At 45.1% G+C, this 13,716-nt stretch overlaps 1 pseudogene; it reads right to left on the reverse strand.

The window, feature by feature from the left end:
* Positions 1 to 8,401: 8,401 nt before the first annotated feature.
* Positions 8,402 to 13,716, reverse strand: part of LOC129395505 (glycoprotein Xg-like) — a 57,873-nt pseudogene continuing 52,558 nt past the window's right edge.

Consider the following 13,716-nt stretch of genomic DNA (forward strand, 5'->3'; position numbering starts at 1 on the left):
CCCCGTCCCTGGTAAAAATACAAAAATTAGCTGGGCATGGTGACATGTGCCTGTAGTCCCAGCTACTGGGGAGGCTGAGGCAGGAGAATTGCTTGAACCAGGGAGGCAGAGGATGCAGTGAGCTGAGATCACGCCACTGCACTCAAGCCTGGGCAACAGAGTGATACTCTGTCTCGAAAAAAAAAAAAGAAAGAAAAGAAAAGAAAAATTATGGTTTAGAGGACATGCAGCCTCTGGCTCAAGAGTCTGAACCTCTGCAAATTGCTCCTGGGGGTAACATCACCATTGTAAAATGTAAGTGCGGTGTTTGAGATATTTTGCAGACCCTGAACTGGATGGAACAGCTGACACCACCCAGCCCCAGTAATCTGGCTCAACCACTTCCGCCATCCACCCAGGAACAGAAAACCGCAAGAAAACCTCACTTCAACCCCCTCTGCAACCTGACCAATCAGCCCTCCCCACTTCCCAAGCCCCTACCCGCCAAATTATCTTTAAAAACTCTGGACCCTGAATGCCTGGGGAGACTGATTTGAGTAATAATAAAACTCTGGTCTCTGGCACAGCTGGCTCTGCATGAATTACTCTTTCTCCATTACAATTCCTCTGTCTTGATAAATCAGCTCTGTCTAGGCAGGGGGCGAGGTAAACCCATTGGGCAGTTACAAAAGTGAGATCCTATCTCTACAAAAAATTTTTTTTTAATTTAGCTGGGTATGATGGTGTGTGCCTGTAGCCCCAGCTCCTCGGGAGGCTGAGGTGGGAGGATCGCTTGAGCCCAGGAGTTTGAGGCTGCAGTGAGCTATGATTGCACCACTGCACTCCAGCCTGGGCAACAGAGTAAGACTCTGTCTCTAAATAAATAAGTAATAGAATAATAAAAAACTACTCCCAGTGGCTTTCTGTAAAAACATTTAATTTGGTCTTTGCCTGACATTTTCAGTTAAATTGAAACCGCCTTTGCAAAAATTGTAACAGTGAGAAAATTACGACAGTGAAAGAGATCTGACCTAACCGACTGCATCGTGCCTGTAGCCCTCGAACAGCTCTAGTTCATTCCTGAACACAGACTCAGATAACCATAGGAGGAATTTCCAGCTTAACATTCAAACAAAGATAACAGCTCTTTTCTGAAACAAACTCCCTTCTTCCCCGGGGATCAGACTGCCTTTGAAAGACTAACAAATTAGTCACAAGATTAGAAATTATATTAATAGGTTAGGAGCCATGCAGCCGGAGGCCACAAGATTCCAAACCTCTTCAGTTGCTCCTAGGGATGGCATCACTATTGTAAAACCTAAGGTTGAAGTTGAGATATTTTTTAAACCCTTCATTGAGATGCACCAGCCGGCACCACCCAGACTGGTAATGCGGCTCAGCGAGCTCTACCGTCCCACACAAGAACAGAAGACAACAAAAAGAACCCATGTCCATCCTCTGTCATTCCACCTCCAACCAACCACTCAGCACTCCCCACGCCCCGGTCTCCTACCAGCCAAATTACACGTTAAAAAGCCCAGTGTCCAAATTTTGGGGGAAGCTGATTTGAGTCGTAAAACTCCAGTCTTGGCTAGGTGCAGTGGCTCATGCCCATAATCCCAGTTCTTTGGGAGGCTGAGGTGGGAGAAACACTTGAGGCCAGGAGTTAAAGACCAGCCTGGGCAACATAGTGAGACCCCATCTCTACAAAAATTTTTTAAAAATTAGGCAGGTGTGGTGGCACACACCTGTTGTCCTAGCTACACAGGAGGCTGAGGCGGGAGGATCGCTTGAGCCCAAGAGGTTGAGGCTGCAGTGAGCTATGATTTCACCACTGCAGTCCAGCCTGGGTAACAAAATGAAACCCTGTTTAAAGAAAAAAAAGCAAAACCTCCAGTTGATATAGGAGTTAAGAAGGAATTACTTTATTACTTAGGCACATAGCAAGGGTATGGGAGTCCTTGATAAGGCTCTTCTTTTTAATGAAAAGCAGCCCCAAATCATTTCCTAACAAAAAGCAGCCTGTAAAGTTGAGCTGCAGACATAGACAAGCCAGCTAGAAGCCTGCATGGGTGAATGCCAGCAGGAACTAGGGCCTAGACATGTTCAAGATGGCTGCTTCATCTTCCCTCCTCTTTGTCAGCCCTATGTACAGTAAGAAGCAGACAAGATGGCACTGACCAACTGGAAAGCCCATTTACATAACAAGATTAGGGTGGGGCTACCAGCCTTCCCCACACACTATGTAGAAGGCATACCTGATCGAACCAATCTGTGAGCCCTATGTAAATCAGACACCGCCTCCTCCAGCCTGCCTATAAAAGCTGCTGTGGTCTACAACTTCCCAACTTTTTCAGACATTTCTCTCTCTCTCACACAAGAAGATGCTCTCCTCTCTCCTTTCTTCTATCAAACTTTCAACTCCTTAACCCACTCACATGTGTCCGTGTCCTGAATTCTTTCTCAGGATGTGACAATGAACCCCAGGGTATGTACCCCAGAGAGCATAGCTGCTTCACAGGTTCCCGTTCATTCAGCTCTGTGTGAATTAAACTCTTTTTCTATTGTAATTCCTGTCTTAATAAATCAGGTCTATCTAGGTAGTAGGTAAGGGGAACCCCTTAGGTAGTTACAGAAAGATGGTGGAAGGAACCCATAATATGTTGAGTTGAAGGTGGTCAATTCTTTTTTTGTGTTCTTTTTTTGTTTTGAGACATTCCATGGCCCAGGCTGGAAGGCAGTGGTGCTATCATGGCTCACTGCAGCCTCAAACTTCCAGGGTCACTTCAAACTCCTGACTAGCTGGGACCACAGGTGCACACTTCCATGCCCAGCTAATCTTTGCTTTTTTTTTTTTTTTTTTTGGTAGAGACAGGGTTTCACTATTTTGCCCAGGCTGATCTTGAACTCCTGAACTCAAGCGATCCACCTACCTTGGCGTGGGATTACAGGCGTGGGCCACCATGCCCGGCCAAAAGTGGACAGTTCTTGACCTCAGGTAATAAGCACCTTGTCATGAGCCCCCTCCCACCCTGAAGCTTGTCTGTGTCATAGGAAGTGAGTTCTGAGGATGGCCTACATATAGCGCCACAGCTATTGCTCCTTTGAAGTGGACGATTGAGTGTCGTGCATTGTTTTCATTTTGTTAAATGGATCTGATGACAATACTCGCTTCAGAGTGTAACGAAGATGACGGACATCAAAAAATTTTACTCCAAAATATATTGCTTTGCCTTATTTTGAAATTGCCGCTCCAGGACCAGCAGACTGAGGTGGGGAAATTGGCATCTGTAGAGGATCTTTGCTGTTGCAGCCAGGCCTTCCCTTTTTAAGCTTTTCCTGGATGTAGGAGAGAGAAACGGAGACTCTGACACCTTTACAGGTCTGAAAAGAAACATTTACCATGGTCGTCTCTAAGCGCTGCTACCTGGGAACCTTCATCTGCATAACAAGGACCCCCTTGCTAAGCAGGCCTCTTCCTGTCTCCCTCTCATCACCTGGCTTGCCACCCATTATACCTGCTTTACCAACATCACCTATTTGGGGCCATGCTCTGAGCCCACATTCTTCCTGCAAAGAACAGCAAATAGCAAACTCAAATAGCAAAGTCATGGAATCAACCTAGGTTCCCATCAATGGTAGACTGGACAAGAAAAATGTGGCCCATATACATTGTGGAATATTACACAGCCATAAAAAAGAACAAGATCATGTCCTTTGCAGCAACACGGATAGAGCTGCTGGCCATTCTCCTAAGCAAACTAATGCGGGAACAGAAAACCAAATACCATGTGTTCTCATTTACAAGTGGGAGCTAAACATGGAGTACGCATTGTGAAAGGAAATTAAATTTTGTGATCCTGAACTCATTTAGTCAAAGGGAAAAGTCAAGCTGGGAAGTGGGTCACACAAACCTGCCTCCCCCTTTTGGTTCCTAAATAAAATGGCTACAAGATGAAAAGCTACACGTCTCCCCCATATTTTGCCCACAAGGAAAATCCTAATGAGCTGTTAAGATTTCACCATGACAATGTATATCGATAGCTTATCTTTACAGGTGCAGTAACCCCCACCCACCAGACACAAATCATATGTGATTGCTCCCCTGCCCCATTTTGTCCAGATTATCTTATGCAGCATGCAGATTCCCTGCATTTTCCCTCTACCCCATTTGTCTATGTCATCTTACGTAAAAAACACAGATTCACTGAGCCAGACAAAAGCATGAATAACTATTTTCCCTACCCACCTCTTCCATGAAAATTATGTACTTCTCAATTTCCCACCCTTTCCCCTTTAAATTTGCAGCCTTCAAAATCGTCTTCGGAGAAGGCCACAGACCTGTCTCCTGGGTGCACGTCCTTAACCTTAACTTTGGCAAATAAATCTTTTACACTCGTCTCATCATTTTTCTCGATTGACAACATAGACACAAAGAAGGGAACACCAGACACCAGGGCCTACTTGAAGGCAGAGGGTGGGAGGAGAGTGGGGATGGGAAAACTACCTATCAGGTACTATGCTTATTACCTGGGTGATGACATAATCTGTACACCAATCCCCTGTGACAAACAATTTACCTATATAACAACGCTACACAAGGACCCCTGAACCTAACATCAAAGTTAAAAAAGATGGTCTATAAGCTTTTGCATCCCATTGGTGGTTGAGTCTTGGTTCTGAAGGTTTGCATGTACATCCACTCAATAAATTTATACGTTTTTTTCTCCTGTTAATTAAGCTGCCTCATTTCAGTGATTCAAAGAAAACTTAGGGGGCCAAGAGCCTTGGCTCTCACAAAGCCTAATCAGACTATATCAAAAAAAAGAAAAGAAAAGAAAAGAAAAAAGTACTTCCCACATTACCAGAGCTCTTGGCACGTATTAGTTTTTGTTGGTTTGTTTGTTTTAGTATTTATTGATCATTCTTGGGTGTTTCTCAGAGAGGGGAATGTGACAGGGTCATAGGATAATAGTGGAGGGAAGGTCAGCAGATAAACATGTGAACAAGGGTCTCTGGTTTTCCTAGGCAGAGGACCCTGTGGCCTTCCGCAGTGTTTGTTTCCCTGGGTACTTGAGATTAGGGAGTGGTGATGACTCTTCACGAGCATGCTGCCTTCAAGCATCTGTTTAACAAAGGACATCTTGCACCACCCTTAATCCATTCAACCCTTCAGAGAGCACAGGGTTGGGGGTAAGGTCACAGATCAACGGGATCCCAAGGCAGAAGAATTTTTCTTAGTACAGAACAAAATGGAGTCTCCCATGTCTACTTCTTTCTACACAGACACAGTAACAATCTGATTTCTCTTTCTTTTCCCCACATTTCCCCCTTTTCTTTTTGACAAAAACGCCACATCATCATGGCCCATTCTCCCTGGTCGCTGTCTCTTCGGAGCTGTTGAGTACACCTCCCAGATGGGGCGGCCGGGCAGAGGCACTCCTCACTTCCCAGACGGGACGGCCGGGCAGAGGCGCTCCTCACTTCCCAGACAGGGCGGCCAGGCAGAGGCGCTCCTCACTTCCCAGATGATGGGCAGCAGGGCAGAGGCGCTCCCCACTTCCCAGATGGGGTGACGGCCGGGCAGAGGCGCTCCTCACCTCCCAGATGGGGCGGCCGGGCAGAGGTGCTCCTCACATCCCAGACGCGGTGGCGGCCGGGCAGAGGCGCTCCTCACTTCCCAGAAGGGGCAGCCAGGCAGAGGCGCTCCTCACATCCCAGACGCAGTGGCAGCCAGGCAGAGGTGCTCCTCACCTCCCAGACGGGGTGGCCGGGCGGAGGCGCTCCTCACATCCCAGATGGGGTGGCTGGGCGGAGGGGCTCCTCACTTCCCAGACAACGTGGTGGCTGGGCAGAGGCGCTCCTCACCTCCCAGACGGGGCGGCCGGGCAGAGGCACTCCTCACTTCCCAGACAGGGTGGCCGGGCAGAGGCACTCCTCACTTCCCAGACGGGGTGGTGGCCGGGCAGAGGCACTCCTCACCTCCCAGACACGGTGGTGGCCGGGCAGAGGCACTCCTCACATCCCAGACGGGGCGGCCGGGCAGAGGTGCTCCTCACCTCCCAGATGGGGCGGCTGGGCAGAGGCGCTCCTCACATCCCAGAAGATGGGCAGCCAGGCAGAGGCGATCCTCACCTCCAAGACCAGGTGGCCAGGCAGAGGCGCTCCTCACCTCCCAGCCAGGGTGGCCGAGCAGAGGCTCTCCTCACTTCCCAGACGGGGCGGCCGGGCAGAGGCGCTCCTCACTTCCTAGATGGGGTGGCGGCCGGGCAGAGGTGCTCCTCACTTCCCAGATGTGGCGACCGGGCAGAGGGGCTCCTCACATCCTGGACCATGGGTGGCCAGGCAGAAATGCTGCTCACTTCCTAGATGGGGTGGCGGGCGGGCAGGGGCTGTAATCTTAGCACTTTGGGAGGCCAAGGCAGGCGGCTGGGAGGTGGAGGTTGTAGTGAGCCGAGATCACGCCACTGCACTCCAGCCTGGGCAACATTGAGCACTGAGTGAGCAAGACTCCGTCTGCAATCTCAGCACCTCGAGAGGCCGAGGCAGGCAGACCACCCAAGGCCAGGAGCTGGAGACCAGCCCGGTCAACATGGCGAAACCCCGTCTCCACCAAAAATACAAAAACCAGTCAGGAGTGGCGGCGCGTGCCTGGAATCCCAGGCACTGGGCAGGCCGAGGCAGGAGAATCACGGGAGCCCAAGGCAGGGAGGTTGCAGTGAGCTGAGATCATGGCAGTACAGTCCAGGCTGGGCAAGAGAGGGAGACCGTAGAAAGAAGAGGGAGAGGGAGACAGAAGGAGGGGGAGGGGGAGGGGAAGAGGGAGAGGGAGAAGGGCACGTATTAGTTTTAACCAAAAAGATGGTTACTCAAGGCTGGGTGCAGTAGCTGACGTCTGTAACCCCAGCACTATGAGAGGCTGAAGAGAACAGATCACCTGAGGTCAGGAGTTCAAGACCAGCCTGACCAACATGATAAAACCCCGTCTCTATTAAAACTACAAAAATTAGCCAGGCACAGTGGCTCATGCCTGTAATCCCAGCACTCTGGGAGGCTGAGGCAGATGGATCACCTGAGGTCAGGAGTTCAAGACCAATCTGACCAACATGGTGAAACCCTGTGTCTACTAAAAATACAAAAATTAGGGGGAGCTGGTGGCACATGCTTGTAATCCCAGCTACTTGGAGGCTGAGGCAGGAGAATCATTTGAACCCGGGAGGCCAAGGTTGCAGTGAGCAGAGATTACACCACGGCACTCCAGCCCAGGCAACAAAGGAAACTCTGTCTCAAAAAAAAAAAAAAAAGAAAGAAAAGATGGTTACTCAATTCATTGAAGGTGTGCAAAACTGTTAACAAAGAGAAAATGTTAAACTCAACCCAGCCAAGAACCCCTGTTTATGGCTCCTGTAGAACACTGCTTTAATTCTGAGCATAACCACCACCCAAAAGTGTTTTCTTGCTTTTTTCTTTTCTTTTTTTTATTTATTTATTATTATTATTAATTTTTTTTTTTTTTGAGACAGGATCTCAGTCTGTCACCAAAGCTGGAGTACAGTGGCACAATCTTTTTGTTTGTTTGTTTTTTGAGACAGAGTCTTGCTCTGTCGCCCAGGCTGGAGTGCAGTCGTGCGATCTCGGCTCACTGCAAGCTCCTTCTCCCAGGTTCAGGCCATTCTCCTGCCTCAGCCTCCCGAGTAGCTGGGACTACAGGTGCCCGCCACCACGCCCGGCTAATTTTTTGTATTTTTAGTAGAGATGGGGTTTCACCGTGTTACCCAGGATGGTCTCTATCTCCCGACCTTGTGATCCGCCCAGCTCGGCCTCCCAAAGTGCTGGGATTACTGGCAAGAGCCACCACGCACGGCCGGCAGGATCTTATCTCTGTCTGCTCACTGAAGCCTGGACCTCCTGGGCTAGAGGGATCCTCCTACCTCCGCCTCCTGAGTAGCTGGAAGTACAGGCACGTGCCACCACGCCTGGCTAATTTTTGTATATATATATATATTTTTGTAGAGACAGGGTTTTGCCATGTTGCCCAGGCTGGTCTCAAACTCCTGGGCTCAAGCAATCGCTCCCACCTCGCCCTCTCAAAGTGCTGGGATGACAGGCATGAACCACCGCGCCGGGCCATTGAAAGTGTTTTCTATTCTGTTTGAAGTAAGTGAACTGCGCCCCTACTCTCTCTCTCTAATTAGTTGTATAGTTCTTTGCTCTGTTTACTTTTACCTAAAGGGGTGTGTGTGTGTGTGTGTGTGTGTGTGTGTATGCGTGTGTGTATGTGTGGCTGCACCCACCCTCCTGGGGAACAGAAGCGGAACAGCCCAGCACAGACAGGTTCTCAGAAGACCAGGCACCAGCACACAGCACCCTACTCACCAAAGACTCCAGGTAGAAGGCCCAGGGCAGAGTGCAACCGGGAGCCCTAGAAACACGACCCATCTGGCCCTCCGCCCACCGCGTGCCTAGATGTGGGGGCACAGTGCGTGTTGCCGAACTTGTTATAACTGGAGTCGCCACCGCCACCACCTCCTGTTAGACAGAGAAGGTAGAGCTGAGGGATGTTCAGGTGTCCGAGAGTGGGGTTTCCTGCAGGTGTTGGTCTGTCCAGCTCGTTGGGAATGGCAACAAGTCGTGTGAACGTGTCACTGCCAAGAGAGCTCCAAAGAGTGACCAGCAGGGGAGAGTCAAGGGTGGCCCCACCAAAGCTTCCTCTTCCCCGTGGGAAAACTCATGCCAACACTGAGCTCTAGCTATCAAAACACTTTGCCGTCACGGGACTAACATTTACCCTGGGGACTCCAAATTCACGCAGGCGCACCCGCTTCCTGCCGAGAAACTGATATGAGATCAGCCACCCCGACGCCGAATTAGAAGGACCTTCCAGCAGATGGTCTCAATCTTAAATGTTCTCAGTTTCTCCTTTCAAAAATAACTAGTAATTTTTAATTTATTCCTGATCGTTATTGTAATAAATTCTAAGACAGTGCTTTTATTTATTGCAAGTAAACACGGCAGAAAAGGTCACTGGATGCAATCTGGTTGTCTGAAGGATGCAAATCCAGCTTTGCAAAACAGCTGGGACAAGTCCTTTACGTCTTCTAAAATAAAATTGCAGAACTAAACAGACCAGAAATCTCACATGCTTGAAAATAAACCCTCAAACATCACACTCTTCAGCCCAATGTTGCATGCATCTCTATCTCCTATTGTCTGTACTTGTATTTCTATATGAAAGATTCTTGGCAGACATTCACCTCCAATTATAGAGAAAATTTTATATTAGAAGTGTTTATATATGTCTGTGTGTATAAAGATACACGTACATGTATAAAGGTATATATACACACACACACAAATACCTAAATGTATATACACATATACATGAAGGGACCTATACACACATATATAAAACAGTATGCATACATATATAAAGGTACACACATATATATAAATATGGAAACATATGTAAGCTATACATGCATACATATATGGAAAGACATATACAAAAGTGTGTATATGCGAAGAATGCATATATACACATAAAATATATACTTATATAAGATATGTATACATATATAAAGGTTATATATAGATATATAAATACATTTATGAAGATATTTATACATATAAAGACATGCATATATAAAAGTGTATATATAAATGTATACATATATAAAAGCATAGATACATAAAGGTATATATGTACATATATATAAATAAAGATATAACTATATATGTATAAAAATATATATTTATATAACATACACATAAAATATAAAATGTATATGATGTATATAAGGTTATATTAAAGATATATATAAAGATACATTAAAAGATATACATATAGACCAGTTGCAGTGGCTCACACCTGTAATCCCAGCACATTGGGAGGCCAAGCCGGGTGGATCAGGAAGTCAGGAGTTCAGGACCAACCTGGCCAAAATGGTGAAACCCCATCTTTACTAAAAATACAAAAATTAGCAGGTCGTGCTAGCAGCACCTGTAATCCAAGCTTCTTAGGAGTCTGAGGCAGAGAATTGCTTGAACCCGGGAGGCAGAGGTTGTAGTGAGCCAAAATCATGCCGGCACTCCAGCCTGGGCAACAGAGCAAGACTCCATCTCAAAAATGTATGTGTATATATATAGTTAGATATATGTATAAAGACATTTATATACCTATATAAAGATATATACACATGTATATATAAAGTTTTGTGTATATATAACATATATAAAAGTATATACACATAAAGGTATATGTGTATGTGTACATAGGTACATTTATACACACATATAAAGATAAACATATGTATTTATAAAAGTGTATATATAAATATATACATACATATATAAAAGCAAATAGACATAAAGGTATGTATGTACATATGTAAAATATACATAAAGGAATATATTTAATTATATATGTAAAGATATATATAACACACATAAAATATAAAAATGTATATAAAATGTATATGTATTTAAAGATATACATGAAGATATATTTAATTATATATGTAAAGATATATAAAACACACACATAAAATATAAAAATGTATATAAAATGTATACATATTTAAAGATATACATGAAGATATATTTTTTAAAAGATATATTAAAAGATATACATATAAATACATAAATATATATAAAAACATATATCTGCATATAAAGATATATACAGATATAAATCATGTACCTATGTAAAGATATACATAGGCACACATATAAAGTCAGGAATATACATATATAAAAACATAGAAAGGTATCTACATAGTGTATATATACAAAAGCACGTATTTATACACATGAAAAAACCCATATACCTACATATGCAAATGTATTTATATCTATTTAAAAGTAATATACACACAAATATAAAGATATATAAACATTTATATACACACAAATGAAGATTGATAAGCATGCAGATACACAAAGGTGTGCCTGGACATATACACCCACACTTACACATATACAAGTCTAAACAGAAATGACCACAAGTGTTTCAGTGGACCCTCCAGGTCTACCTTTGCATTTTGTTTCCATCCCATTCACTAGCCTGGGGAGGAAGACAGATGCCCAGACTGCAAACCCCACTGATACAGCCATGGAGCCCTCTCCTTCATCCCCTGCACTAGCCTATAGTCCACTCGTGACCAACTTTTCCCCAATCTCAGGCCTCTCATCCCTCCTTCTCTGCACAAATTCAACGTGTCGCATCTGGAGAGGCTCGGCACCTACCTGCAGGCGTCACTCTGCCCAGCTAATTTTGTATTTTTAGTAGAAACGGGTTCACCATGTTGGCTGCTGGTCTCGAACTCAGGTAATCCGTCTGAAGAGACCCTGGCCTCCCAAAGTGCTGGGATTACAGGTGTGAAGCATATTTTTTTTTTTTTTTTTTTGAGACAGGGTCTTGCTCTGTCTTCCAGGCTGGAGTGCTGTGGTGTGATCTCGGCTCACAGCAGCCTCCACTTTGTGGGTTCAAGTGATTCTCCTGCCTCAGCTTCCCAAGTAGCTGGGATTACAGGCATGTGCCACTATGCTCGGCGAATTTTTGTATTTTTAGTAGACACAGGGATTCACCATGTTGCTCAGGCTGGTGTCAAACTCCTGACCTCAAGTGATCTGCGCACCTTGGCTTCCCAAAATGCTGGGATTACAGGCATGAGCCACTGTGCCTGGCCCCAAACACTTCTAAAATGGATTTTAATACTCATTATCAGGCTGGGCCACAATAGCTTGTGCCTATTATCCCAGTATTTTGGGAGACTGAGGCAGAAGACTGTTTGAGACCAGGAGTTCAGGACTAGCCTGGACAACATAGCAAGATCCTGTCTCTGCAAAAAAATTTAAAAATAGCCACACATGCTGGTGCACATCTGTAGTCCCAGCTACTTGAAAGGCTGAGGGAGGAAGATTGCTTGAGCCCAGGAGTTCGAGGCTGCGATTACATCACTTCACTCCAGCCAGGGCAACAGAGCGAGACACTGTCTCCAAAATAAACAATAAAATAAAATAGTAAAATAACATAGTATCAAATAACATACTAAAATAAAGTAAAATAACATAGAATGAAATAAAATACTAAAATAAAAAAATAAAAATAAATAAAAAATACTCATTACCTCCACTGTTGCCAGAATTGCTGGGGTTGAGGGCATGGCTTCAGCTTTGGGTAGATATCTGTTGGGAAACAACAGGATGATTTCAGAAAATAATGATATCTTTCAGGGAAATACCATCTATAAATAAGAATGCCAAAATACAGAAAAGGTGTAACCATCCATCGCTTTTAAGGAGCTTATTAATCATGTAGACAATATTCACAATACCACCTCAGAGCTTACAATTAAAAAAATAAACTTCTATTTTTGTACCCTAAACTTACTCCCTTGGTACTTTTGCAAGAAGTCCAAGGCTCTCTGAAATTAACAGGGCAGGAAGTGTGTTGTTGACCTTTCCCTGTTTAGAGCCATTACAAATGCCAGCATGGTTTATAGAAGTCAGTCACCAATATTAGGATGAAACATCTGACCTTTTGATAGTGCGTTATATTTCCATCTTGCTTGAGTTACACCCTTTTATTTGAATTTGTTTTGTTGTTGTTTGTTTTGAGACAGAGTCTTGCTCTGTTGCCTAGGCTGGAGTGCAGTGGTGCAATCATAGCTCCCTGCAGCCTCGACTTCCTGGGCTCAAACAATCCTCCCACCTCAGCCGCCCATGTAGGTCAGACTACAGGTGCACACCACCACAGTTGGCTAATTTTTTTAAATTTTTGTAGAGACAGCGTCTTGCTTTGTTGCCCAGGCTGGTCTCAAACTCCTGGCCCCAAGCAATCATCCCGTCTTGCCTTCCCAAAGAGCTAGAATCATCATAGGCCTGAGCCACACTGAGTCTGGCTTCATTTAAATTTCTTAAAATTTTTGTAATGACTTTTACATGTTCCTGAAGTTTACCATCAGCTTTCTGACCCAGGACATTTTTTTTAAGATGCAGTCTTACTCTATTGCCCAGGCTGGACTGCAGTGGCACAATCTTGGCTCACTGCAACCTCCACCTCCTGGGTTCAAACAGTTCTCATGCCTCTGCCTCCCGAGTAGCTGAGATTGTAAGTGGGCACCACCATGCCTGGGCAATTTTTGTATTTTTAGTAGAGATGGGGTTTCACTATGTTGGCCAGGCTGATCTCGAACTTCTGACCTCAGGTGATCTGCCCACCTCGACCTCCCAAAGTGCTGGGATTACAAGCATGAGCCCCCACTCCCAGCCCTGCTCCAGGACTGTTGCAGGTGACATTACTTCAGTCATGACCCCTCCTGTTCCCTGTCCACCACTTTACATGTTCCCTAAATATTTGAAGAACACATTTGTCACCTGGAAAAACATTAGCTCATCCCTTGTATCTCAGCTTAAATGTCCTTGGACCCGATTCAAGCAGCCGAAATGAAATAATCAGTGCAAGCTCTTTGCACAACATGAGTCTGTATCTTCAGCACCTTTTTGTCGCTGGACTAGAAACTTTATTTTCTGTACTCATTTTATATTCCTGGTACCTAGCACTGCCAGTACCTGGTAAGTGCTTATACATATTGGCTCAAGAGTGAAATTATTTAATTCACAAAAAAGGCAAGGATGCTGTTCTCAAAGTCCTTCCTCAGGACAGACATCTCAGAATACTGGAAATCTGGGCTGAGAATGACTGGTTTTTCACTTCCCAGAATAGTCTCACTCTCT

This window comes from Pan paniscus, chromosome Y (genome assembly GCF_029289425.2).
Source record: "Pan paniscus chromosome Y, NHGRI_mPanPan1-v2.0_pri, whole genome shotgun sequence".
NCBI lineage: Eukaryota > Metazoa > Chordata > Mammalia > Primates > Hominidae > Pan > Pan paniscus.